The sequence below is a fragment of the Natator depressus genome, chromosome 8 (assembly GCF_965152275.1).
Source record: "Natator depressus isolate rNatDep1 chromosome 8, rNatDep2.hap1, whole genome shotgun sequence".
NCBI lineage: Eukaryota > Metazoa > Chordata > Testudines > Cheloniidae > Natator > Natator depressus.
The window spans coordinates 89,980,313-90,007,486 of NC_134241.1; the positions used below are offsets into that span (position 1 = coordinate 89,980,313).

A 27,174-nucleotide genomic window follows, 5' to 3' on the forward strand; every position below is an offset into this window, starting at 1 on the left:
CCCACACTAAAGCTGCCCCTTGTAACATGACTCCCAAACAGAATTATCTAATCACACTGATCTCTCCACACTACCAACCGAAAACAGTGTTAGAACATGGATGACTATGTGCCAGCCACTTGTGTGCTAGCAGGTTTAGATTTGTAGTGCAGATGGACTAGAAAAGGAAAATCTTGTGGCCACCTAAATGACAGTGCAAGCCCCCAGATGCATTAGACACTGACTGCATGTTTGCACTGCACACGGGGGGAACAGCGGGCAGTCTACACGGGAAGTTGAACAATCCTGCCAGCTGTAGAACAAAGAATTGTGGCAGCTTTGTACTGGCATGTGGAAGAGGGGCATGGTGACACCACAGCCACTGAATACACAGCACAGACCCACTGGGCCATACACCTATGTGTGAAGGAGAGCAGCCGAGCTGCAGCCATTACAATGTCCCGTGCCACACAGCAACCACAGTCTCTTTGTAGGTGACATGAACAAACCATGCTTGGGCTTTGTGGAGCAATTAAATACAGACAGGATGGCAGGAGCCAGCTCTGGGAGCATAATCCACATGGCCTCCTTTCCTCTCCATCCTCTCTTCTCTTAGCTTTGAGTAAAGCAAAACTAAAGGTCACAAAGCATTGTTTTCAACTTTAAATTCCACGTTCTCTTCCATCTCCCCAAAGTTTGCAGGGTTGGGAGGCCAGAGTCAGCCAGATTTGTCAAACCCTCCCTCTCAGCTCTCTCTCCTTTAAGTCAACAGAGACAACACACAAGAGAAGAAAATGTTTTTGTGCATTACAGATGTAACAGGCTGTTCTTCTCGAGGGGGTGGTTGAACTGACTTTCACGCAGTGAGCTCCTCTTGCACATGAGAGCACTAACACACAGCAAGGTGTGTGGTTCTGGCAGATGCTAGTGGCTAGTCAGATGTTCTGTGAAATACACAGCTGAAGGCCAAGTGACTGTGACCATCCAGAAAAGGAGTACTTGTGGCACCTTAGAGACTAACCAATTTATTTGAGCATAAGCTTTCGTGAGCTACAGCTCACTAACCAATTTATTTGAGCATAAGCTTTCGTGAGCTAAAGCTCACTTCATCGGATGCATCCGATGAAGTGAGCTTTAGCTCACGAAAGCTTATGCTCAAATAAATTGGTTAGTCTCTAAGATGCCACAAGTCCTCCTTTTCTTTTTGCGAATACAGACTAACACGGCTGCTACTCTGAAACCTGTGACCATCCAGTAAGAGTAGGAAGGGGGTTAAATTGATCTTTCTGCAGTGTTTACTGCTTTTAAAGTATATCAGCCAAATTCTGCTCTCAGTCGCTCTGGTGTAAATCTGGAGTAACACCAGTGAAGTGGAATCACAAGGCCATCACCCCCAGATTAACCCTGATGTAACTGAGAGTAGAATTTACACAAGAGTTTTTTTGGTTACATTTCTGTATATCATCTAGAGTGCGGCTTCAGGGACAGCGCAGGACTGAAGCCTGGCGTTCACATAATATACCCCATGGTTGGAGCTTTAGCCAGGCAACCACCTTTCGTCGGTCCCAATGTCCAATTAAAATAAAGCTATTGCCCACATACAGAGCATTCCACCACTGATGAGGAGTTCCGAGCTTGTTGTTCTGCACTAAGGGCCAACCTGAGATGACTGAGCAGGGGAGGAATCTTCCCCCTGAAGCCACAGAACAGATGCAGAGTCAGTCACTTCACGGAGGCAACAACAAGGGCTGAAGCAAAATTCTGCAGCCCCCACCACATTGTGTGGCAACAAGCAACAGAATATCCACACTGCTAGATTCTCTGGCCTCACCCACAGTCTACCTTGAGTTTGGGGAAGGAGCCTAGATGAGTCTGCAAACACCATCACAGCCATACAACCATGCCCACTAGTGCCAAATTCCAGAAGCCACTTTGCCAGGAGTGGGTTCTGCTCCTCCCTCAAGGGGTGACCAACTCCCAGCTCAGGTCCACCCCCACCACTACAGGGAAACCTTCTTCCTCCATTGAACCCCACACCAGCCTGGGGGGCTGCTCTCCCACTTTAAAGAAGATATTAAACTGATTAATAAATCACTAATTTATTTCCGGTTATGCAGCAGCTGCAAACCACGCCACATTGTTATGATTATTTGCATTACAGATCAGTCCAAGCCAAAACATGAAACCCCAGATCTGAACACCCCCAAAGCTATGGGCAGGTTCAGATCTGGTTCTTAGCTTTGCAGTTCTGACATGTTTCTAGCTCATCTGTCCAACCAGGTGTGCATGGGCTTTACAGGCAAATAGGAAGACAAGAGATCCTCAAAGGTATTTAGGCATTCAACTCCCATTAAAATCAATGGGAGTTAAGCATCTAATACCTTTGGGGAACTAGGCCAAAGTCCCACTGACCACTGGAGTTTATAGTCTAAACAGGTCTTTATATAGGATTTCCCCTTCCAAGAAGGTAAAAAGTGGGTTTTGCCCTTTTTCGGTTCTTTATGATACAAGAAAAGAACCCACAAAAGTTTAGTTAGTCAGTTTCTTTTCTGCATTAGAAATTCAGGTTTTGTCTCTTCTATTTTTCCTGGATTACTCTGACAGGATGATGACATCAAAGATATCATGTAAGTATAACCTAATTAATTCAGAAGGGAAGTTATTTTATTCAGATTGCTCAACACTTTGTTTTTTGTTTGTCTTTTGTTAACCTACCTTAACTATCTGAGAAACAGTCAGAAGAAAAAATATTGTTAAAGATTCAACACCCTGCCCCTTCAAGAAGGACTGAGAAGCTCATACGCCACATACAGTGATCACACTTGAAAAGGTTCTTCGGTTTCAAGGAACGTTCCTTGCGCGCGTGATATTCCTCATTTTAAGTATAGAAAATGTCTTCACACTGTTAGAATCTTTCAAAATGGAAGAAACTTTTTAAGTGTCACCACCATTACTGAGGCCTCCAAGTCCTCCGGCTAAAAAGAGGAAGACAAGACCTAACTCTCCTGAAAATTCTAATGTAAAAAAACAAGTACTGTAGACCTTTTAAAGACCACCCGTCAAGTCTTGGGAGATTGTAAAGAAGCAAAAGAGGGCACAAACATTAGTTCCCACCTCTTCCAGTCATCTTTAAAGAATGCTTACTTTAAAATTGAAATGATTGCCCTGGGACCAACTATAATGTAAGAATCAGATTAATAGATTTTAAGGACTGAAGAAAAACATTATGATCATCTAGTTGACTTCCTGCATTACTCAGATCATAGAATTTCACTCAGTAACTCTTGCAGTGGAGGGATTTTTAAAAAAAAAATTTTTTAAAGGCTGTCTGGCTTCATGATCAGTTTTAAGTATCTATTGTTTGGCAAATAAATACTCATCTATAGCTCTGAAAGTTTTTAAACATAGTTTGCCATTTAGATCGGCAGCAAAATGTCCCCCATTGTTTATCATAAACTTCTGTAAATTCAGTGGGCAAACTTTGCCTGAGCAGTAACTCCCTGCATTAAAAGGGATCATATCTGAAGAAGAATTTTATTCACTGGAATTTTACATCTTTGCAGCTGGACAAATTCAAACAAGAGAAATGAGCATTCTTCATTATATATAGTGTATATGTCTAGTAAAGACACCGGCTCCCTACTTCTCAGCTTTTAAACAAATCTTGGGAATTATTTGGAGTCCTAAATTAATCCTAAAAAGAAACTAAAGTTGAAGAGCATTCACAGAGGACTGCCAAACATGCAGGGTCCCCTGGGTATCTGTTGCCAAACCTGCACGTGTTCACTAGCAGTATTTAGGGCTCCATTGTGACTTTAGACATGGCCCTGAACAAGGGATAGTGCTTAGCCTACTTCACTGCAGGAGTAGCCATGGGAGACATCAAAGACTTGCCTATGAAGCAATTCCTTGCTACCCTGCTAAACCAGCAGTAAATCACTATTCCCTCCCCTACTCTGGCCAGCAAGTGGGGGTGGAGCCAAGACCCTCTGTGTTCCTCTCTGCTCACCTTCTCCAGAAGGCAAGTGTTAGGATATAGATATTCAGGCCTGTCTGTAAAGGCCTATACTCTAAGAATTTAGGTGTATTCTTATCACTGGGCTAGTTATAGAGGTATAAAAGAAAGAATCAAAATTACTGTCTGCCGGTGTAAGGTCCTTCTCTTACTATGACAGACTGAGGCCCTGTGCTTAGGCTAAGATCTTTGGCTAAGCAACAGAGGCAGCCATAAGCTGGGACGCGAATGGTCAGATCCTCACATTCCAAACTAGTCACATTGAAATAAGGTGCTATTGGGCTGTTAGGAATACAATCCTGTCCTGATAGTGCCTATCACCTCCAGAGAAAGGGAAGTGCCTAGAAGATGTAAAAGGAAACTTAGTTTGATAGCATCCTGTCTGGCAAGAACTCACTTATCAATAGCTGGGATGTGAAATCCTCATTTCTTTGTTGTTCTGTCACTCTAGTCCCCATTTCCCTATTGTTTGTCTGTATAATCTCTGTCTGGTTCTGTGATTGTTTCTGTCTGCTGTATAATTAATTTTGCTGGGTGTAAACCAATTAAAGTGGTGGGATATAATTGGTTAAATAATCATGTTACAATATGTTAGGATTGGTTAGTTAAATTTCAGTAAAATGATTGGTTACAGTATAGCTAAGAAGAACTCAACTTTTACTATATAGTCTGCAGTCAATCAGGAAGTGTGTGTGTGGGGGGGGGGGAATGGAAACAGGGAATGGGGGTGGGGAAATTGGAATCATGTTTTGCTAAAGGGGAAATGGGAACAGGGAATGGGGGTGCGGAAATTGGAATCATGTCCTGCTAAGGGCAGGAAAGGGAACAGGGCCACAGGTAAGGCTCTGTGGTGTCAGAGCTGGGAAGGGGGACACTAAGGAAGGAAACTGGAATCATGCTTGCTGGAAGTTCACCCCAGTAAACATCGAATTGTTTGCACCTTTGGACTTCAGGTATTGTTGCTCTCTGTTCATGTGAGAAATAAGGGAAGTAAGTGGGTGAAGGAATAAGCCCCCTAACAGCAAGTAACTTCTCCTGCGTGCCTGGACACAAGGTAGCTCTAGAGTGATATAATGGGTGTTATCACTCCTACTCACCTCCTTGTGTAGGTGAATAGTTCAAGCTACAGTCTAGCTCCAGGAAGGGAGGGCATTCAGAAATTCATCTTGCATCCATCCTGCATCTCTCCCCTCACACCGTCAACCAGAAGTGGAAATCAACCATTATTCTTTGTCACCATTAAAGATTTTGAAAAAAGTGTTCTCAAAAGTACCACCCTGTAACAAAAGAGGCTTTCAAGGGATGAGTCCAGGCATAGGCAGAGATTGAACCACTATATTGGGACTTCTGCTATGTAAATATCCTCTCTGAGCATGTACCTACAACTTCTCTAGTTAGCTGGCCTTCTATGACTGCCTCATTTCCTCTGCCACCACCAACTTGAAAGATTAATTTAGGAGCCCAACATGTCCTACCCCTGCTGACAGACACCCTTACCTATTGTTCCACCAGCTACTGAAATTGTCTAAGTCTCCTCTGCCCACCTAATAAAACCCTCCTGAACAATCTCACCTAGGGATGACAAAGTATCCCGTCTCCCCAGAAATATGCTACATAGATAGCAGAAGTCTGATATATAACAGATGCCTGTCTGAGCCTGTATGGTATGAATCCTGGATCCTGAGTCTTTCTGCATGAAGGGAGATCAAAGGGTGAAAGCAACAGACTCCACTCACTGTTCCTAAGCCTAATGAAGGCTCGAGGCTGTATCCTGACTTTAGGCACCCACTCTTACAGACCGTAACTATTTTCCTGTTAATGTTTAATGTGGCAGGATGGATTCATAAGTTAAAAACAAACAAAAACCAACCTTCCACAGTTGTCACAGCCCTGCTCAAGTTCCCCCTTCTGGACACTCACCACACTGCTGTGTGGGTCCCACATACTGGACTCATCTGCTTTTAAGCTTCCCTGAGTCTTAGGAGAGTCCAGACGTTGTCTCTGGGTTTCAAGGCACACCCTTAGGGTGCAGATCCTATTACTCTCAACCCCCTCTGAGGGCTGAGACCCCACAGTCCAATTACCTAAGCCCTGAGACTCATGGCACCTCCCCCAAGCTCCCCAGCTGCTTATGCACATACTTTCCCAGAGTGCCAACTATGTGGGTACTCTGGTTTACAGTGTGCTATTGAATAAGACAGACCTCCAGGATGTGCAGAGATATCACACTTCCTGTCCAAGCTAGATGCTGTCTTCGATTTCCTGGGACACACTTCCTGCTGGGGCAGCATTTGAAACGATGAAGCCCAGCTCAGGACGGTCAGACACTGCAGGAACACAGAGCAGCAGAATGTTTTGTGACCTCACTGTTATAAATTGTTCCTGTTCATAATAGAGGGCTTAGCTTGACTCCAGATGTCTCATCAGACAATGTGCTGGAAGACCCAATGAAAGAGGTAACACTGAAATGGCCGTACAGGGCCACTGAAATGGCTGTACAGCAATGCATGTCACCCTGCCATCAGCTCTGAGAATCCAGCCTCTACGACAGATAGGCTTGGCAGAATTCAATTTTTTAAATATAATTTTAACACATAATATCAATGTTTATTTTAAGTATTTTTCTATTTTTATCAATTTTAATTCTTCCAAAATTGTACAAAATTATGGGTCTTAAGCTTTTAAAACGTTTATTTAAATTTTTACAGGAAATTATGGGGGAATCAGACAACAATTAATGGCACGAGATGTTGCGATTCAAAAAGTTAAAGCTTTATAACCATTAAAGCACAAATTGTCAACATCACATGTCAAAATACACAAATAAATATTTCTAAATCAAACTTTAATAAGTTCTCAAGCAGCATTTTTCTCACTTTGTCTATCTGTTTATTTGGATAATTATTAATGGAAATATTCTTTCATCAGTTTGTGTGTGTCCAGTGAAATAGACATTTACCGATATAAATCTCCCAAGCCTACATATAAATGCTCGGTTACCAAAAAACAAAGGATGACTGATGAAGGTGTGGTAGTAAGGAAAAGACTGGGTAAGTATAGTCAGACAACATATTACAGTAAAGGAGCAGGACATCTTCCACAGTCAAAAACAAAGACTCAGTGAGCATTTGACACTGGCCAGTGAAAGCTACAGTGTTCAAAGAAGAGGTACCTTGCTCATACTTGGTGATCGCAGATGAAGGCAAAATCTTATGAAGGAATTGTAAGCATCTGCTCAACTAGGGTGACCAGTTAGCAAGTGTGAAAAATCGGGCCAGGGGGTTGGGGGTAATTGGAGCCAATATAAAAAAAAAGCCCCAAATATCGGGACTGTCCCTATAAAATTGGGACATCTGGTCACCCTATGCTCAAGATACCTGACAACTTAGCCAAGACAAGTGACGTGAGAGCAGACATACAAGTGGAAAGCAATCTACAAACTGACCTTGTTATTGACTATGTGACCGAATAGTGTGTTTCAGACAAAAAAAGGTTTGCAATACAGCAGATTCGGAAGGTTGCTGAAATGCCTTAAGAGACTGATCGAGACGTGTTTGGGTTGTGTTTAAGTCAGTTGTTGTATTTGCAATAGTTTGACAGTTTAATGATGTTTTAGCTAAGTCGGGAAGTTAAAAAAAGGAAAATGTACTGTAGAGTAAGTCCTCCAGGAAGTAGAGAGATGCCACAGTTCCTGTACACTCTGCAGATTTTGATTTCCTGAGACACACTGCCTGCTGGGGCAGAAACAAAGATGCCCAGGACAGGGCAGCAGCAGGCTGCAGTCAGACCAAGCAGTAGAAAGTTATTACCTCATTTTTGCACATAAACTCTTCAAGAACTATCTTGAAACCGGTCTACTCCTCAGTAAGATACTACATACAGTTTAGCTCTTCAGGTTCACATGATAGTTAAGACAAACAGTCCCAAGATTTGCATAGGGTTTCTAAAACAATTACTCATTAGATAGCACAAGAGGTATATTGATCTGAGCAAAACAAGAAACACCTTTTGTAAAGGGACTGTTCAGTACACAAGAAACACAGTACTGCATGATGGGAATGTGCTGCTTTATTAAACTACATAACAAAAAGAGTGTGGGGGAACCCACTACCTAAACAGGAAGTAAGGGAGTAATACTATGAGTAACCCAGTTAATCCCTTGAGAACCATTTCACTACATGCCTGTTTACAAATACCGGGCCAAGTTTCCTCACCATTCTGGAGCATGATTTGGACAGTGTCCTTTAAGGATCCAGGTGCACTTAGCTGGGTCGCACTTCTCTAGGGTTGCCAACTTTCTAATTGCACAAAACCGACCACCTCTGCCGTGAGGCCCCGCCCCTGGCCCGCCTCTTCTCCTAGGCCCTGCCCCCACTCACTCCATCCCCCATCCCTCCATCACTCGCTCTCCCGCAGCCTCACTTACTTTCACTGGGCTGGGGCATGAGGTCGGGGTGAGGGAGGGGATACAGACTCTGGGGTGGGACCGGGGATGGGGGGTTTGAGGTGCAGGGGGGGTTCAGGGCTGGGGTAGGGGGTTGGGGTGAAGGAGGGGGTGCTGGCTCTGGGAGGGAGTTTGGGTGTGGAATGGGTTCAGGGCTGGGACAGGGGGTTGGGATGTGAGAGGGAGTGTGGGGTGTAGGCTGTGGGAGGGGGCTCAGGGCTGGGGCAGGGGGTTGGGGTATGGGCTGTGAGAGGGAGTTAGGGTGCAGGAGGAGATTCTGACCCGGGGCAGGGAGTTGGGGTGAAGGAGGGGGTGCTGGCTCTGGGAGGGAGTTTGGGTGTGGGATGGGCTCAGGGGGTTGGGATGCGGGAGGGGGTGTGGGGTGTAGGCTGCGGGAGGGGGCTCGGGGCTGGGGCAGGGGGTTGGGGTGTGGGCTGTGAGAGGGAATTAGGGTGCAGGAGGAGATTCTGACCTGGGGCAGGGGGTTGGGGTGAAGGAGGGGGTTCAGGATGCAGGCTCCAGCTGGGTGGCACTTACCTCAGGTGGCTCCCGGTCAGCGGCGCAGCAGGGCTAAGGTCCTGCCTGCCCTGGCTCCATGGCTCCTGGAAGCGGCCAGCATGTCCGCCTCCTAGGTGGAGGAGCCAGGGGCCTCCATGTGCTGCCCATGCCCGCAGGTGCTGCCCCCACAGCTTCCATTGGCCCCAATTGGCTGCAGTTCCCAGACAATGGGAGCTGTGGAGCCAGCGCTGGGGGGTGGGGGCAGTGCGCGGAGCTTCCCCGATTGCCCCTCTCTTCCTAGGAGCCGCAGGGACACGCCAGCCGCTTCCAGGAGCTGCAGAGAGCCAGGGCAGGCAGGGAGCCTGCCTTAGCCCTGCTGCACCGCCAACCCAACTTTTAACAGCCCCGTCAGCAATGCTGACCAGAACCACCAGGATCCCTTTTCAACCCAGTGTTCCAGTCAAAAATTGGATGCCTGGCAACCCTACACTTCTCCAGTTCATGACTTCTCTGAATCATGGAGTCTCTCTCTGACCTCTACAGTCAGTTTCCTTCAGCTTCACTTGGTCCCTAACATGCCCTAACTTCCTCCTAAAGTCTGTCCCTTTTGTTCTCCCTCTCTCTGAGTCTCTCCATGTTTTTAACAGGCTGTGCTAACATCTCATTCTCTTTGTTCAACTTCCAGGGAAATTCCATGCTCCACCGGGGTGGAATACTGCAGATTAGTAGTGTGGTTAGTGTAGGCAACATATAATTACCCAAATTGGAATTTAGCTTCAGTTTAGATTAACACTTCTTTCCCTTTTAAAGTGCTGTGGGATGTTTTACCATCACTGCAGCATCTATATTTTCCTCAGCAGTCTCCTATCCAAGATTGCAATTGGCCAACACCTGGCCCAAGGGACAATGGCAGAATATATGCAACCGCCTGGTGGCCTGTGTTTGGTTTGTAGTTAACAGGTTTTAAGTATATAATTTCTTCTTTTGACTGTGGAAGGAACTTTGAAAGTCTTAATATGACCGAACACTTTAGACCAGTGCTACTCAAAGTGGTGGTCCGCGGACCGGTGCCGGTCCGCGAGCCATCGGCTGCCAGTCTGCGCGCACGTTGGGAAAAAAAATTGCCGGTCCCCCACATCAGATAGCTTGAGAAGCACTGCTTTAGAGGTCATAGAGAGGAAGAGAGAGATAGAGGCAGACAGAGAGCACTCAGAATGAGACAGAGGTCAGAGTCTAGCTGTACATGTATCAAAATAAGAAGAATAAAAACCGCTGCATAAGGTCACTAAACACAACTAATTTCTTTATGTCCTTGGAGTCTTGAAAGGTAATCTCATTACAGTGACAGGTTTCAGAGTAACAGCCGTGTTAGTCTGTATTCGCAAAAAGAAAAGGAGTACTTGTGGCACCTTAGAGACTAACCAATTTATTTGAGCATAAACTTTCATGAGCTACAGCTCACAGCATCCGATGAAGTGAGCTGTAGCTCACGAAAGCTTATGCTCAAATAAATTGGTTAGTCTCTAAGGTGCCACAAGTACTCCTTTTCTCATTATAGTGAATAGATCAAGGTCATGTAGGTCTCTATACATAAGAGATGTGAGGGAGCTCAAAACTTAAAATATGAACTGGATTTTCCTCACATTGTCCACATTAAATATTAGTTTTAGGTTTGAAGGGGAGGAAAGGAAGGTGTCAGAACAGACAGACTCCAATCACTTAGATTGAAGAAGAGCCTGCTGAGACCAAATTCACTGAAATTCGTCGAGAACAGTTATTCCCTACAGATAGATTACTTGTCTTGCAATGCTGTTCCAGGTCTCTTGCAGCTCTAGCCATTTGCCATGGCATGCAAACTAAAACAATTGTGCATAGCTTCAGTAGTACTTCTCCTTTCGAAAAACAAAATGCGTGTCTGAGTCTGATCATTTAACTCTGTTGTTCAAGGCAGTTTCTCTCTGTTAATGACGCCTCCGCCCACCTTTGGACTTTTAACCCAGCTCCCCACATAGTTGATTTGCTGAATATCATGATGGTCAGCCAAATATAGAGCTCTGATGAATTCTATTTACACATCAGCTAGAAAGGAGAGCTGCTTACTGCTGCGGCGAGGGTTGCCTTTATGAAAACTTAGCCCAACAGGAGTCTTCTTTTAAATGTTGACAAGTTTTAATATACAGAATGGGTCACACTTTGTTTTTCTTTATTTCTCGCGTTAGCTGCATTTCTAAACCATCCTCATTTTTCTTTTTCCTTTCTATTTCTGTGATAGTGGCTGGTGGCTCTGAGCAGCAGGGTTGCTTCTCCCCTACCAGACAGAGGGCCTAATTAACTTTTTGCATAAGCAGCTGCAACTCTGTGGAATTAGCAAGCTGGTTTCACTGATGCCAGAGAGACTGGTCTCTTAGTCAAAAGGCCAAAGGTTGGCTGTATTACATTGCTATACTGGGCTCTGACATCGCAGAAGCATCCCAAAGAAATACAATTCTGTTAACTAATTTCTTTACTTCTTTATGTATCTGAATGTAAGTCTACTGAAGTCAGCAGAAAGACAAGATTCTTACAGATTTCAATGAATCAAGGCCTGAATGGGTGTAAAGGAGGAAGTGTGTAGGTATGCCAAGAATGTGGCCCACTTTGTATTTCAAGAGCTCAACCTGCTCACCTTTTTCCAGCTATGGATGTTGAGAGGGAAAAATCTTAAGTGACCAATTCCAATTTCTCTGTTTCCCAGATCCGTGGACAATGACAGGACATGAGTACAAAAACACACAGGTTTCCTATAATGGGTTACAGTCATCTAGAGGTATATTACCTTCCAACAATCCAGGGCAATATATTTCCACTTTAAAAATACCACTATCCCATTGTTTCTTCCATCTGCTTTGATTAACATTACCTTTTCCACAGTTTCCTATCAAATTTATTCCCTGAGTTTGACCAATTTTATTATTTTCCATGAAGTTCAAAACCTCTCATACTGTTTCTGTTTTACTCAAATAATGGTGAGAAAAAAGCATGGAAGCCAATATGTCTGCTGTCGATACCTTTCCCTTCTCTGAATAAGCTACTGAGGGTTTTAGTCTAATTGGTTGTTCATTCAGATGCATTATTGCCTTGTTATCAGAGCCACTGGCATCCTTATTTGTTAATAACAATTCCCATTGCATTATATGTCCAGGAAACAACATATGACTGAAAAAAGAAAAGGAGTACTTGTGGCACCTTAGAGACTAACCAATTTATTTGAGCATAAGCTTTCGTGAGCTATAGCTCACTTCATTGGATGCATACTGTGGAAAATACAGAAGATGTTTGTTTTTATACACACAAATCATGAAAAAATGAGTGTTTATCACTACAAAAGGTTTTCTCTCCCCCCACCCCACTCTCCTGCTGGTAGTAGCTTATGTAAAGTGATCACTCTCCTTACAACGTGTACGATAATCAAGGTGGGCCATTTCCAGCACAAATCTGGATTTGTGCTGGAAATGTCCCACCTTGATCATCCGATGAAGTGAGCTGTAGCTCACGAAAGCTTATGCTCAAATAAATTGGTTAGTCTCTAAGGTGCCACAAGTACTCCTTTTCTTTTTGCGGATACAGACCAATACGGCTGCTACTCTGAAACCTGTTATTATATTAGATGTAGTGGCTTTGTCAGATCTGAGACATAAGTTGCTTGTAAAGAACAGTGAACCCTTTGCCAATGGGCACCAATGGGCCTCTGTATCATACGTTGGCATGATGCTATTTCAAAAAGTCAGAAGCAGTTCAATGTAGGATTGAAAATGGCACTGTACAATCAAGGCCAACTGAAGTATCATTTACAAAACCAGAATGAAGTGCCTGCAGGCAATTTTAGATCTAAAGACAAGTCTGGACTGTCCCAGCTGGTCACCAAGCAACTGCCGAGTTGTTGCAGACTATCCCCTGTAAGCCCATGGTGAGGTTCACCAAAGAAAAGATAACAAACTGGAGCGTTATCTAGTAAATTGGAGATAAACTCAGCCTGCTTAGGCATCTCTGTAACATTCCCCTTTCTAGCTAATCTCTTTTCAACACATAGATTTATGACCTACTAACAACTACAGCCGATAAGTGCATATACGTGGATAGTGTCTGTCTCGCTGAGGTGGGTGATGATCTACATAGTATTAAAGGGTCACCCAGTCAGGACATGAATGCTCTGTCTGCTTACCTTTGTCAGTGGAAACTTACATTAAGTGAGTCTCAGACAGTTGCCACACAACCTTTCATCTAAACAATTGTCTGGCCAATCCATCCCTTACAGTCTGCATTGAGGATTGTCCACCCCCTTTCCAGCCATTTCTCACTTATTTAGGAGTCAAACTGGGCTGCAGTCTAGCATACCAGTCCCATCTAGAACACAATGTCCACCTCCCACACTGCCTTGATCCAGATGCTAGCAGGAACCTCCTGGGGAGCAGAGGCAAATGCTTTACAAACCTCAGTCCTGATGCTCCAGTGAATATCACTCAGCAGTTAGGGGCAGAAATCGGCACACACATCTAGTTGATTCGAAGCCCAACACAGCCACCCTTATGGTTAGTAGTTGCCTTATTACCCCTCATTACCATCTAATTTATAAGTGTTGGCTCATATCATTCCCCCAAAACTTCTATGAGACACCATCACCCTTAAAACTGCATGGAGGGCCATGGCAGATTAAAACAACTTGCTGCACCCAAGACTCACAATGGTTCCAATAGATGCAAACAAGCAGTGGACACGTCCTCCAAGAAGATCTGTTTGCCTCCAGAAGAAAACACCTACCCCTGCAGATCCTGCTGACTTGCTATGACTGACTTTGTGACATCCTTTTGCAGCAGCCATTCATGCCCTCACATCCAGGACTGCTGGCCCAGTGCCAGTCTTAGGTGAATAACAGCATAACAAGGCCAACAGCTATGTCCTTGTAGCAATTCTGGGATAGAGAGACCAGCATGCTAATGAATTTCAGAAGCCCTAACTTACATCCACCTGTTTGCAACCTGGGATGCAGATCCTGGACTTGGGTTAGTAGGCTGCTGATTGAAACAGCCAGAGCAGCTGCCACAACGAAGAAATTTGGCTTAGTCCAATCTTTCACAGTGTGACTGCAGGGCAGTGATGCAAACGGTCAAACATGTGGTGGAGGAGTGCTCCGTTAGATTAGAGGGTGGAAGGCAATACCTTGCTACCCTCAACGATGTAGCAGTTAGACGACTGAACACATCCGATGAAGTGAGCTGTAGCTCATGAAAGCTTATGCTCAAATAAATTGGTTAGTCTCTAAGGTGCCACAAGTCCTCCTTTTCTTTTTGCGAATACAGACTAACACGGCTGCTGCTCTGAAACCAATCTAGATATTGTGATGTGTACAAAGGAAGAAGAAGCTTAAGGATGCCAAACAGCAATTAACAAGCCAGTTTGGGCCTGGACATTCATTCCCAGTGGCATCTTGCTTTTACATGTGCAAACAGGATTAGATGTGCTTCCAGAGAACTGCAACAAAACAAAACTACAGTATAACCGCTCTTTTTGCACACTCACTGAATGGCATAGGGGTGCCAGTGGGAGTGGGGACCTGTGGGTAAGACACGGGGCTGGAAATTAGGAGGGCCAGGGTCTGTTCTTGCCTCTGCTCCTGAGCTTCTGTGTGAATTTAGGTAAGGCCTCAGCTTCCCTCTCTGAAAATGTGAATAACGAATGACGCTCAATTTCTTTCCTAACCCACTTTGAGATGAGCGGATGAAGAGAGCACTGTACTGTGTAAGGCTGAAGTCTTATTATTACTTTAACCCACTCACACCTCATGTGTAATACACACCACTGCTTCTGTCACTGCTGAATTCAATGCCATTGCTCAGTGCTGGACTCCACTAGGAAGATTCAAATACACCGTCATTCCACGGCCCTTACTTTAGACCAGCCCGAGAGACGAAGCTGGCCCTTGGAGCTAGTCAAGTGGTGTGCGCTGCATGAGAACGCGGGCGCGGACCTTAAAGACCTCAGCAAGTGCTGGAGTCCCTCCCCCCGCAGGATTTGGTAGAAAACACACCACAGATTTCCACCTTCTTGTTATTAATACCTTTATAAAGGTGTGTGTGTGTGTGGGGGGGGGGTTACAGGGTTGATGGATGAGCAGCATAAGGCTTGGAAAGGGCAAAGCACTAGGTAACGACGAGGTGTGAGGAGTCCAGTCCTTACCCGGCGAATCCAATATCTGAAGCCCTTTCTCTTCCATTTTCTTTCCCCGACACTGTCAAGCCCCGAGACAAGCGAGAGGGTGGCACGAGATGCTGAAGCCGCGCTGAACTCGCGAGGGGCAAAGCTCTCCACCCGCCCGAGGCTCGTGGGCACTGGGCGGACGGGCCCGCCTTCCAGGCAGCGAGGGAGGCTCAGAAAGTCTCGGGGAAGGCACCGAGCCTCGCATCTGCCTCCCGGGCTGTCTCCGGGAGCATCCCCCTGGCTCAGCCCCGGGCAGCTGGCAGCGGGAGGCGGGGAGCCGCAGCCCACGCAGCCCAGGGCGGCGGGGGAGAGGGGGGGAAGGTGCTGCCAGCCCAGGGGCGGACTGAGAGCAGCTGCTGGAGCCGGGCGAGCCGGGCAGGAACTAAAGACACCTCCCAAGGTAAAGAAACTTCGCTCCTTTGTCAGCGCGCCGCTCGCCCTCCGCGGCGGAGCCGCCTTTGTCTCCCGGAGTGCAGGGCTGGGCTGGGGCGGGGACGCCTGGGTGGGGTGGGGGGGGCACAAAAGAGCCAAAGGGCTCCATGAGCATCTATCTCTGCCCCTCCGGCCGGGGAGCGCTCGGGGATCGCCCGTCGCGGGACTGCCCAGCCCCAGAGCTGCAGTCTGGGGGAGGGGGGAGAGATCGGGCACGGTTAGGTTCATAGCAGCTGCTGAGCTGAGCCGAGCCGAGCCGAGCCGGGCAGCCCCGTGCTTGACTAGGCAGTTAGATGCCAGCTGTTTGCTGCAAGCGGTTCTGCCATCTCTTGTCGGGGGGGGGGGGGAGGTGGAGATCTGCCCCCTCACCCCCCACAGCTGGAAACAGCAGCCGGCTGGGGCAGCGAGGAAATGCGATCGCAGGACACGAGGCGTCGGGAACCAGGCAGGCGGCTGCCCGCGCCGCCCTGAGAAGGGACCTGGCTGGAGTCGGCTGGGCCGGGTGCTTTTGCGGAGCCAGGGTCGTTTGTTTCCCGGTGAGCGTCTCCCTCCTCCTTTCTTCCCCGCTTTGTGACATCGGGTTCCTCCTGGCCCCAGGGCTGCCCAGGGCTTGTCCAGTCCAAGGAAGCCGAGCTAGCTGGGGGTGAGTTACCATCCGAGCTGCACCGGCCAGGAACTTTGCTGATCATCGTCCATGTGGGAGTCATTCCGGCTGTGAAGGCCACAAAAACCGAACCTATCAATAGCAGGGGGAGAGAAGAGAAGGAAAAACCCCGCTAACTGCTACCCAGCCCCCTCCCCCCACTGTTTGTTACACTGTAAGTCCTTGGGGCAGGGAATGGGCTTGATTTTCCACTCACCCTGGTTTTATCCCGTTAGCTTCAGTGGAGTTACTCCCCCCATTTACCCAGCGAATCAAGCACTGTATACCATGGAACAGCAGTTCTCAAACGGTGGGGCACAGCCCCCCATTTCAGGGGAGCCACAAGCCCTGAGCCCCAGCACCCCACAGGGCACAAGCCGGGAGCCCCAAGCCCCAGTGCCCGGAGGGGCAGAAGCCCTGAGCCGCTAATGCCAGGAGCCCAGAGCTAAAACCTGGAGCTCCCAGCCCCTCTGCCCCGCGGGGCTAAAGCTGAGAGCCCTGAGACTTGGTGTCCTGCGGGGCACAAACCCCAAACTCTGGCACCTGGAGGGGCAGAAGCCCCGAGTCCCCCAGCCTAATGGGGCTAAAGAAGCCCTGAACCCCTAGCCCCATGGAGCAGAAGCCCCCAAGCCCGGCAGGGCAGAAGCCCTGAGACTCTCCCCCTCCTGCGATTGAAGCCCAGAGACAGCCCCCCTGCAGCTGGATCCAGGAGCCCTGCCTCTCTCCCGCCCTTGCTGGGTCCTGGAATTTGTATAGCATGTTGCAGGGGCCCTCAGGAAGAAAAACATTGAGAACCCCTGGGGTAGAACATCCAGAACAGTATAAGCACTAAACAAATCAACCCTATTCACATTTGCAAAGAGTAAAGAAAACTCCATAGATTATAAAAGTGCCATCTCGGGTTAAAATATATATATATTTAAAAGGAAAATATCTCCCCTGGCCTGTGTGCCCAGCAAAAAAATGTTTAAAATTTAATTTGCTTTTATTGTTTTTTCCAGTTCCCTTTTTAAAATGTCATTCATCTTGGAAAAGGAAAATAGACTAGACATTTTCATTTTTGTTTCTAGTCATTTTCACTTTCAGGTTCTCATGCACTAGCAAAAAAATTCATGAAAATGTTGCTATTGCTATTTTCAAAATGACAAAACCTAGAAGTTTTGCTTAATTACCTGACAGGGTCAGGTAACTATGCGGGGCACGGGGGCTCAGGGGTCCCAGCTTTAGTCCTGCAGGGTGGTGGGGCTTGGAGCTTCTGCCCCATGGGATGCTGGGGCTCAGGACTCCCAACTTTAGCCCTGCGGTGTGGGGGGGAGCTTGACCTTTCCTCCCCGTGGGGCACCAGGGCTCCAGGCTTTAGCCCTGCGGGGCACTGGGGCTCATGTTACTTGCACAATTTAAGGTTCCACCCCTAACCCTCTCTCATGGGTACTCAGGATGTAATATATGGTTCCCACCCCTACCCATCCTCATAGATACTCAGAGTGTAATTTTACCCAGACTCTACCTCTCTGTGGGCTCTGGACTTTAGTCTCATGGGGCTTTGGGCTCCAGATTCCCAGTTTTGGGGCTCCAGGCTCCCAGCGGGGCACTGGAGCTCAGGGCTTTAGCCCCATGCGGGGCTGGGGCTCTAGGCTCCCAACTTTAACCCCGCATGGTGCTGGAGTTCAGGGCTTCTGTTCTGTGGGGTGCTTGGGCTCCTGGCTTCTGCCCTGCGGGACCCTGGGGCTCGGGGTTCATGGCTCATGGACCCACTTCTGTGTCACTATGCAGTAATTGTGCCCAGGGTGGTTTGTTTGTTTGTTTTTTGTTAGTAAAGTGAGTACAGTGCAATTTCTCTCATCACAAGATTTATTATATTTTCTCACTGGTAATAGGTTTCAAGTCACAGCCCTGCCAGGACCTGGTGAGCCCAGTGATAAATTGCCTTCTTAAAAACAAGACTTTCAATCTGTGATGTCTTATAGCACTAAGACAAAATTTATACAGGTCTGATCCCAATCTCACATACACTGGTGTAAATCTGGAGTACTCCACTGAAGTCACTTGAGTCACAAAATGTAAACCGGTGTAAGTGAAATCAGATTCAGGCCCTTGTACTGTAGTGGATATCACTCAGTGCCACTGTAACCATGCCTGATTGGTGTAGTGTTCTGTTCCCCTCTAGAGGCACTTAGACCATCTAGAGCAGGGGTGGGCAAACTTTTTGGCCCGAGGGCCACATGTATGGCGGGCCATGAATGCTCACAGGATTGGGATTGGGGTGCAGGAGGGAGTGTGGGCTCTGGAGTGGGGGTGTGGGGTATAGGAGGGTGCTCTGGGCTGGGACCAAGGAGTTTGGAGGGCAGGAGGGGGATCAGGGCTGGGGCAGGGATGCAGGAAGGGGCGCAGGTTCCAGCTGGAGGTGCGGGCTCTGGGGTGGGACTGGGGATGAGAGGTTTGGGGTGCAGAAGGGTGCTCTGGGCTGGGATTGAGGGGTTTGGAGAGCGGGTGGGGGGATCAGGGGGTTGGGGCGTGGGAAGAGGCTCAGAGGATGCAGGCTCTGAGTGGTGCTTACCTCAAGTGGCTCCCAGAAGCCCCTTCTCTGGCTCCTACGTGGCGGCGCGGCCAGGTGGCTCCGCATGCTGCCCCATCCGCAGGCACCGCCCCTGCAGCTCCCATTGGAGCATGTCGGAGCTGGAGCAGGGCCATGCCGCAGCTTTCCGGAGCCGTGGGGTGTGGCCCCTGACCCAACGCCCCAGCCGGAGCGCCAGAGCAGGGCCAAGCAGCATGGTGTGGCCTGTGGCGCAGCTTAAAACAGTTCTCATTCAGATGCATGGAGTGAAAATTACATAAATATTTATGCCTGCATCTGTATTTTCACTCCATGCATCTGAAGAAGTGGGGTTTTTTACCCACAAAAGCTTATGCCCAAATAAATCTGTTAGTCTTTAAGGTGCCACCGGACTCCTCGTTGTTTTTATCTAGAGATTGAGGAGTCTGCTATAGCCTTGGCTAAGAGGCAGGTAGCTTTTAGTTCATGCAGTAGAGGCTGATGCATTTAGCTCCAAAGGTCTCAGGTTCAGTGCTGCTGCCTGACAACTGGGGCCTGTCAGCGATACTCCACCTCTCTGCCAGGTCGATTGGTAGCTATATTGGTATCTGGACGTTGGAAATAAAACGTACAATTAGTGTTGCAACACCAGAGCAGACTGCTGTTTGATCCATTCTGTTGTGATGCCTCCAGAAACAGGGAATAGATGCTGTATTAGAAGAAGGTGGAAATGCTTGCAGTAGAGATCAGGTTTTGTAATATAGATACTCTGACTACATGGGACTTGATTCACTGCCACAAAAGGAATTGGGGGGTACGGGACCTTGGGCTGGTAAACTTTTCAGAGCATGGATTTTCTTTTATTACATAGTGCCTAGCACAGAGGAACCCGATCTCAGTTAGGGCTTCTAGGCCCCACTGTAATAAAAATAAATAATAGAGCCCGTATGTTGCAAAATTATTCCATTTTGCTCTGTGACCCTTCCTTCAATAAGGTCAGCAAACACAGCCAGCTTTTCAAAAAAACCAGCATCACACTGGGAACTGCTGAGTGCTCATATGGAAGTCAAGGACTTTTAAAATTTGGTCCATGAGTGGGTGCTTAAAATATGGCCCATAGAATCTAATGCTAGTATGTACATTTGAGGACAGAAATATAATATAACAGACTCTGCTTTCCCAGAAATGGTTGCATCTGACTGATGGGTAGTTTGATCCCTGCACATTCTTTAAGTTACAAAATACACCGGGATCCTTCAAGATGAATGATGTTATATTAATAAAGCTCATTCGCTCAATCTTTACCACAAAGCTACTAGTTCAGGTCATGCTCCTGGAACATGCCCACCAAATATTTTTCAAGTAACATTTTATTTCAAAGCATTATGGCCAAATCCATGTTTGCTAGGACTGCAGGGAAGCCTTTGGAATTTCATCAGGCATGAATCTGGCCTGACAAGTTCCAAGTGAACATTTTGTGTTAATATTTTTTCCCCACTGAGCGCACCATATGACAGCATAGTTGCTATGACACTTCATTGTTCTTGAACAGCACGATACAGATTTCAGCAAATACTGTATAACTTTTAAACTATCAGTTAAACATGGCAGCTGATATCTTTACCCTAGACTGCTACTGTGTATGTTTTGGGATCGTTTGATGGACTGAACTTGTCCACATTTTGGGTACATGATGGAGAAGTGCGATCAGTTCTGTATGGCCTGAATGCAGTTAATGAATCAGAAAAGTGTGCATATCTTCTGAAAAAGCAATCTGTAGACTGCAGTGTAAAGTGAATGTTGCACATATTTTTGAATGAATTAGGCCATTAGTCAGTGTAATAATGTGCAAGACCAACTAGAGTCCATGAGCCTCATTCTGATCTGACACCAACTTTAAACCACTGTAGTTCCATGGCTTCAGTGGAGGTTCTTCTGATTTACACCACTATGAGAGCAGAATCAGGCTCAAAAATAGCCATAGATGAAAGACAAGGTGCCTACTCATGATCTCCTTATAAAAAGGAAAAAGTCTACATTCCATGAAAGTCTTTGTCTCCTTTAATGTGTTAATGTGCATATGCTAGACTATGCATCAGAAGCCATTTCCTTAGCCAGTCGAATGTCAGGCCATACAACACATGAGCGAGGTGTCCTCGGACATACGTTACAAGCCTAGCTGTGCAAACATAAAAAAAAATAAAAATATCAGTACAAGGAGAAAAAATAACTTTGCCTGTTTTAAATAAAATAAAAAGCAACATATTTAGTGTATCAACCTTGAAGCGAAGACTGCAAGGTGGCTTTGGGGAGGGAAGACTGCCAAATCCTAGTCCCTTGGATGTCAACAAGAGCTTTGCCATCAGCTCAGCAGGTTCAGGACTTGTCCTTGTAGTGACCGCCCTGCTTTTGTATCTGCCAGCCCCAAAAGATGGTAAAGGGGCAAAAATGGAAGTAAGAAATAATTGTGACACTCCTCTGGTAAATAGGGGATTTATTTTGGGGAAAATATCTCATTTTGTAAAATGTGCAGAATCCATAAACTTTTCAAAACTCTAGGAATCAGTGCCAAATGGTTCATTGCAGAAATGCTGCTAGATAGTCATGGGGAGGCAGGTAGCCTGGGCGGGAAAGGGCACTGCTAGCCTTTACAGAGAAGTCACAACTTAGTTGTTGATATACAGTAAGACTTAGAACAAGCACTGTATAAACATTAGCTAATCAATCTTCGCAATATCCCTGGGAAGCACAATAGGGAAGTACTCTCAGCCACCTCTTAGACAGGAAAACTGAAGCAGAGTAGTTAGGTGAGTTGCCCACAGCCAAACAGGCAGTCAGTGTCAGGGCTAGTATTAGAATGTAGGAATTCCTGGCTCTTATGCCTGTCCTGGGATAACTTTTCAGACTACGCTTGTTATATGCTTATTCAATCTTAGATTCCTTTTTGTAGCTAGACTGGTAATTTTGCTAAAGCTCAACATCTGTGTTGTAAGCAGAAGGATCTGACATTTCCGTCACAAGTTCTCATGCATTTACATAACCCAACTTGTTATGCAATTCACATCAAAACTCAAAAAGCCTGAATTGTGATGCCTCTTATTTGCTTGTCTGGCCCATTTGATATCTCAGCTAACAGGTGGAAACATGCTTCTGCTCTTATTCTCCATCTGACTCAGCTCCCTTTTCCCTGAACTGTATGGCAGACTGGGTGGGTACAAGCAGTAAAACCTCCTGTATGGTCAGTAATTTATGAGAACTCAGTGCTGCAGAGTCATTCTTGCCTTCTTCGCTGCAGGAGGAAGAAAGGATAGCAAGCCTTTCAGGATGCTCAGAGGTTGTATTATAAAATTACACTACCACTACAAAAAATAAAGTTTAAAGAAAAAGTGTCCTCCTGGTACCTTAAAAAGAGCTACAGTTCCCCAGATGCAGGTGACAACTGAGTTAAAATCCCAGCAGGAAGGTGAGCACCCATCAGTCACTAAACTAGGATAGTTGTGAGCATGATTGACTAGAGAGGAGAGCAGTTTGCACACTTCCTTGCCAGTCTTATTCTTGTGAGCAGTCGGAGGCCTGCCTGCTTGTAGCTAAATCCTGCTCTCAGTTACACTGGTGAAAAAGCTGGAGTAAATGAAGTTACACTTGCTTTACAACAGTGTAACAGAGCAGAACCTGAGCTTTGCAGAGCAGGATTCCTGCCACTTTCACCCTACTCACAACTGAGGAGCTGGCCCTTATTTCTAAAACCTTCTCACATTAAATTACTTGTTGTGTGTGTGTCTCCATGATTCTAATGTTATCACATATCAGAATTTAGGAAAAACATTAGTTGTAACTGAGATTGTAGATAGGTCCTAGGTTTTTACAGGGCTATGAAAATAGTTTGGTTCCATCCACACAGACAAGACCAAACAGATCTATCAGAGCTGGGAGAATGATCACATTGTAACACAGACTTCCGACATTGCAAAATTTGCTGTGTGCGCAAGCTTTTATATAGGCAAGTGGTACAGACCATGAGCAGAGGGTTTACACAGTGAGCCAAGTCCTGTTCTTTTAACCTCATGCAACTGTGGAATAGAGTGGAATGCACTGGATATTGCATGTTGATGGAGGTTCAAAAAAATTTTTTTTTCAGGTGTTCTGTACAAAAGGATCCTTTATAACATTAGCTGCAGTGATGGGCACTGCTAATGGCCAGTGAGCAGGGAACCCTTATTTAACCACAGAGTATGTCTACATTACAGAGACTATACCAGCAGAGCCCCAAAATGCAGACAGAGCCTATGCCGACAGAAGGGGTTTTTCTGTAGATGCAGAAACATCACCTCCTCGAATGACATTAGCTACCCTGATGGAAGCACTCTTCTGTTGACACAGCTGCATCTACGCTGCAGGGTTATGTCGGCATAGCTATGCAGATATTACTTTCAAGTGCAGACCAGCCCACAGGAAGAATGAAGGAGCTGTTCCCTGAGGGTCTGAGCACAGTACCTTGCTGTCTCTCTCTCATGCCCAACTGCTGAGGACGCCCAAAAGTTATATGGGCATAGTTACACTGGTCTGACATAGCTACACTGATATGATCCCCAGCGTAGATGCAGCTATGTCAACAGAAGAGTGCTTTGTTCCGGGATGCAGCGGTGGTATGCCAATAGAAAAACCCCCATTGTCAGCATAGGCTGCATCTACACTCTGTGTCTATGCCAGCGTAGCTGTGCCAACATAGCTATGGAGCTCGAGTTTCCTTAGTGTAGACAGACCCCCAAGCTATTAAAGGTCAGAGAGCTGGAGGGAACTGAAATGGGCATTAACTCCTGCGGCAGAAGGGAGAAAGCAGGGCTGATAGGGTTGTTAAAAAGGTAAAAGCAATAGCAGCCCGGGGAATTACCAAAAGAGTTTCACTCCATCCATGCAGCTTAGTGAAGATTATACATCTTCCTAGTTCCCACCCTGTCTTCTACCTGCAGTTAATCCTTGGGCCTCTTTTGCCACGGGCTAGAGTAAGTAGTTCTTGGTGTCCCAAGTGCCTCACTCAGCCTCTTCTCTGGGGAGACTCATTGAATGGGCTCCCTGACCTCCAAAGTCTCTCTGCAGCAAGCCTGCCCCCAAAGCGGAGGTGTGGGCTATCTGCCAAGTTCCATGCCCAGAGCTGGGGCACACAGGAGGGTCTGTGTGAGAATCACACCAGCTCCCTGACCACTGCCACTGCCCAAGGAAAAAGTAGCTGCCCTGTACCCAGCAAATGAGACAGCAGAGAGAGCAGGTGAGACACAGAGGGGGAGATTTTGAAAGGCACAAAGAGGAGTTAGGTGTCCAGCATCCATTGAGTGCCTGTTGTTTCTTAAGAAATTAAGACACTGCTCCAAGACTTCTTTCCATCCCTCAAGGTGGGCCATCAATCTCTTTCCAGATCAACTTAGGCAAAAGTGGCTCTCCCTTCAGGGTGGATCTTAGACCCACCTCCTCCTTTCTGTTTAACAGCAGTCACAGACTCCATTCCACCACAGACTCCAGCACAACCCTCATGAGCATGGAAACCTCCTCAGAAAGGCCTGGGAGCATTAAGGTCTGGCCAAGTTGCAGACAACCTCATGTACTTGGAGAAGCCACCAACTTGGTTTGTTTGCAGTGGGTCTGATCAATGATGATGGTGTCGGTTGTGCTGAGATGGTGCTGGGCCCAGTCTCCAAAGCCTGCATGATGGGCGTCTTTGTTCCAGCATGTACAGTAACTAGAAAAACAGAGGCAAGCAGCCAGAAGAGATGAAGAATGCCCTGGCGCTTCTAGCTTCATGGTATTGCCATGTCTGAATGTTCAAAAACCATGACAAGAATTGCCAACACCGCTTTTATAACGCTACCTGATTCATGGTCAGAAGAAACTAGTGGCCACTCGTCAAAGAGGTTTTAGAGGAAGAGTCTGAATGATTTTTTTCTTACCCTGGCAAGTCATAAAAGGGAAGTGTCTGGATAGGATGCGTCTTGCCTTGAACTTGTCTTTTGAATGGAAATATTGGCAGAGCATAAACTATATTTAACGAACAGCAATAACCAGTTTTAGTAAAATAAATATCTGCATAACTTTTACTGCTATCTCATTAAATGGCTATTTAAACACCTAAAGACTCCTTGAGAGTTTCACATATTATTTTGAAAACAATTCCTTTCATTGATTAAGTACTTTTGGGGTAGTTCCAAGCCAGATTTGTTTGAGTTAAATTTGCCAAGTCATTATCTCTTGTGCATATACCTACTGAAGCCGCATTTATTGGGGTCTAATAGTCATCTGGTGTTCAACACAGCTGGCTACTAGTCTAATGGTTCTGCAGTCTGCTGGAGCTGCACTTGACTGAGGATCTCACGGAGCCTTTAATGCCACATTTGTTCTCTCCAATACTTGAGGCTCCTAGGACAGTTCAGATGCCTGTGTGAGACAGACGAACCTCAGGGAAGCCTCAAGCAATGAAGCTGTGCCCTCTTGCACCAGGGCTGAATTTGGCCTATTTGGACCAGTAGCCCGCTTCCCTGACTGTGGGGTTGTGTTCCCTGCTGTACATTCCCTAATACAGTCAGCCTAATTTTAAACACGGCAATGCAGGGGAATGAAGATTAATCAATGGACTAACTGATCTTACTGTCAGAAAACTCAGCCTAATGTTTCCCTTTCTTAATTTCCTTCCATCACTCTTGGTTATACCCTTATAATGAACTCCCAGATCTCCCTGGAGTTCACACCCATCAGATATTAATTGGGTCATTTCTTTCAATGTCCAAAGGATGTTACATAGCAGGTGCCCCCGTCCCATGGTCTGGCACTGGTGGTGAGAGGAGCTTACAATGTCAATATTGCAGAGTAATGAGTGTGATGTATTGAAAACGGTGTTGAAGTTACAAGCTACCACTTTAACCTGCCGGGTGTTTCCTGGCCCTGCTTGTGTGCTAGGGGGCTGTGTAGGGAAGCAGACAACAGGAGCAGTCAACCTGCAAAAAGCCATCCTAGAGCAAGGTAGGTTGAGTTGTGACTCTCTGCCTTAGGCAGCAGCCTGCTTTGTCTCTCCGTTTTTGGCTCTTGTGTATTAGGTTCTGGATTTTACAAACTAAAGCAGTGTGACGTTGCAACCTTCTAGAACGAGTATTTTATGTTTATCTAACTTCTGTGTTTATGCCATGAACACAATAAATAGTGAACTGCTCAGCTGTAAATACCCACCCTACCCCCACACTTGAGATAAAACATATCCCCAGACAGCCTGTATTAAGGGGTACGTCTACACGGCAATTAAAAACCCACGGCTGGCCCATGCTGCTCACGCTACAGGGCTGTTTAACTGCAGTGTAGATGTTTGGGCTCAGTCTGCAGCCTGGTCTCAGCCTGAGCCCAAACATATATCCTACAATTAAACAGCCCTGCAGCCTGTGCCCTACAAGCCTAATGTCAGCTGGCACTGGCCAGCCCCAGGTTTTTAATTGCAGTGTAGACATACCTTGAGTGCGCGGGACAAAAAGATGAGCTCATAGTATGTACAGAAAGTTAACAAGGCTCTAGTGCACCAAAGGGGCAAGAGAACGACAGTGGAGAGGCCGTCAGTCAGAAGCTCCCACCCATTCATAACTAGGGAACTCCAGCTCAAACCTCTTCACTGGTTGCAACTGTGGATATGTGGCTCATAGAGAGAGGGCCAGTCTCCGATGTAATCAGATCCCAAACCCTTTCAAGATGAAATTCACAGGCAACCATCAACTCCTAAAGCACTGATGCCCTCGCCATCACTGTGAAAGCCCACTTCACCCCATGCAGAGGTCCAGCACAAGGAATATGTACCAATTCAATCCTTAAAATTGGGCATGACTTAAACAGTGCATAGCTCTTGGACTGGTCCCCTGCACAGGGGTGAATTTCAGCCTAAGTGAGGGGCTGCATTATGTACCAGCTTTAGTTTCCAAGCAGTTTCAAGACTTTATCCCCTTTGTCATATCTAGACATACTGTATTTAGCTCTTAATTTTTCCTTGAAAGCCATTCCTGCCAGCCACACAAGGACTTTTGTCATTCTTCCAGTTGGCCACTGTCTTTCTGATAGTGAGTTTCTGCCTCCCCATGAATGTGCGCTTTGGATTAACATTAACCAGCTTGCATGTTCTCAAACTGAATCTCATTTGTTATTCTCTGCCTACATTTCTCATTCCCTAAGGGCTTGATCCAAAGTCCACTGAAGTCCACAGGAAACTTTCCACTGACTTCAATGGACTTTGGCTCATGTCCTGTATTCTCTCCTTCCACTGGTGTTTGCAGCTCCTTCCAATTTAGTATCATCTGCAAGTTCCATTAATGTGCAGTTTGTACCCTATAATATTAGTGAAGGCATTAAGTAAAAGTGACCTAACACAGTTTCCC

General features: G+C 46.4%; 1 protein-coding gene across 2 annotated transcripts in view; it reads left to right on the forward strand.

Annotated features, from left to right (window-relative positions):
- Window positions 1-15,489: 15,489 nt before the first annotated feature.
- Window positions 15,490-27,174, forward strand: part of KANK4 (KN motif and ankyrin repeat domains 4) — a 56,285-nt gene continuing 44,600 nt past the window's right edge. Inside the window, exon 1 of one of the 2 annotated variants that reach the window (XM_074961608.1) lies at window positions 15,490-15,570. The gene's annotated coding sequence lies outside the window, so the exon portion shown is untranslated. Of the gene's footprint in view, window positions 15,571-15,991; window positions 16,139-27,174 lie in introns of those variants that run through there. The other variant, XM_074961609.1, reaches the window with a different exon arrangement.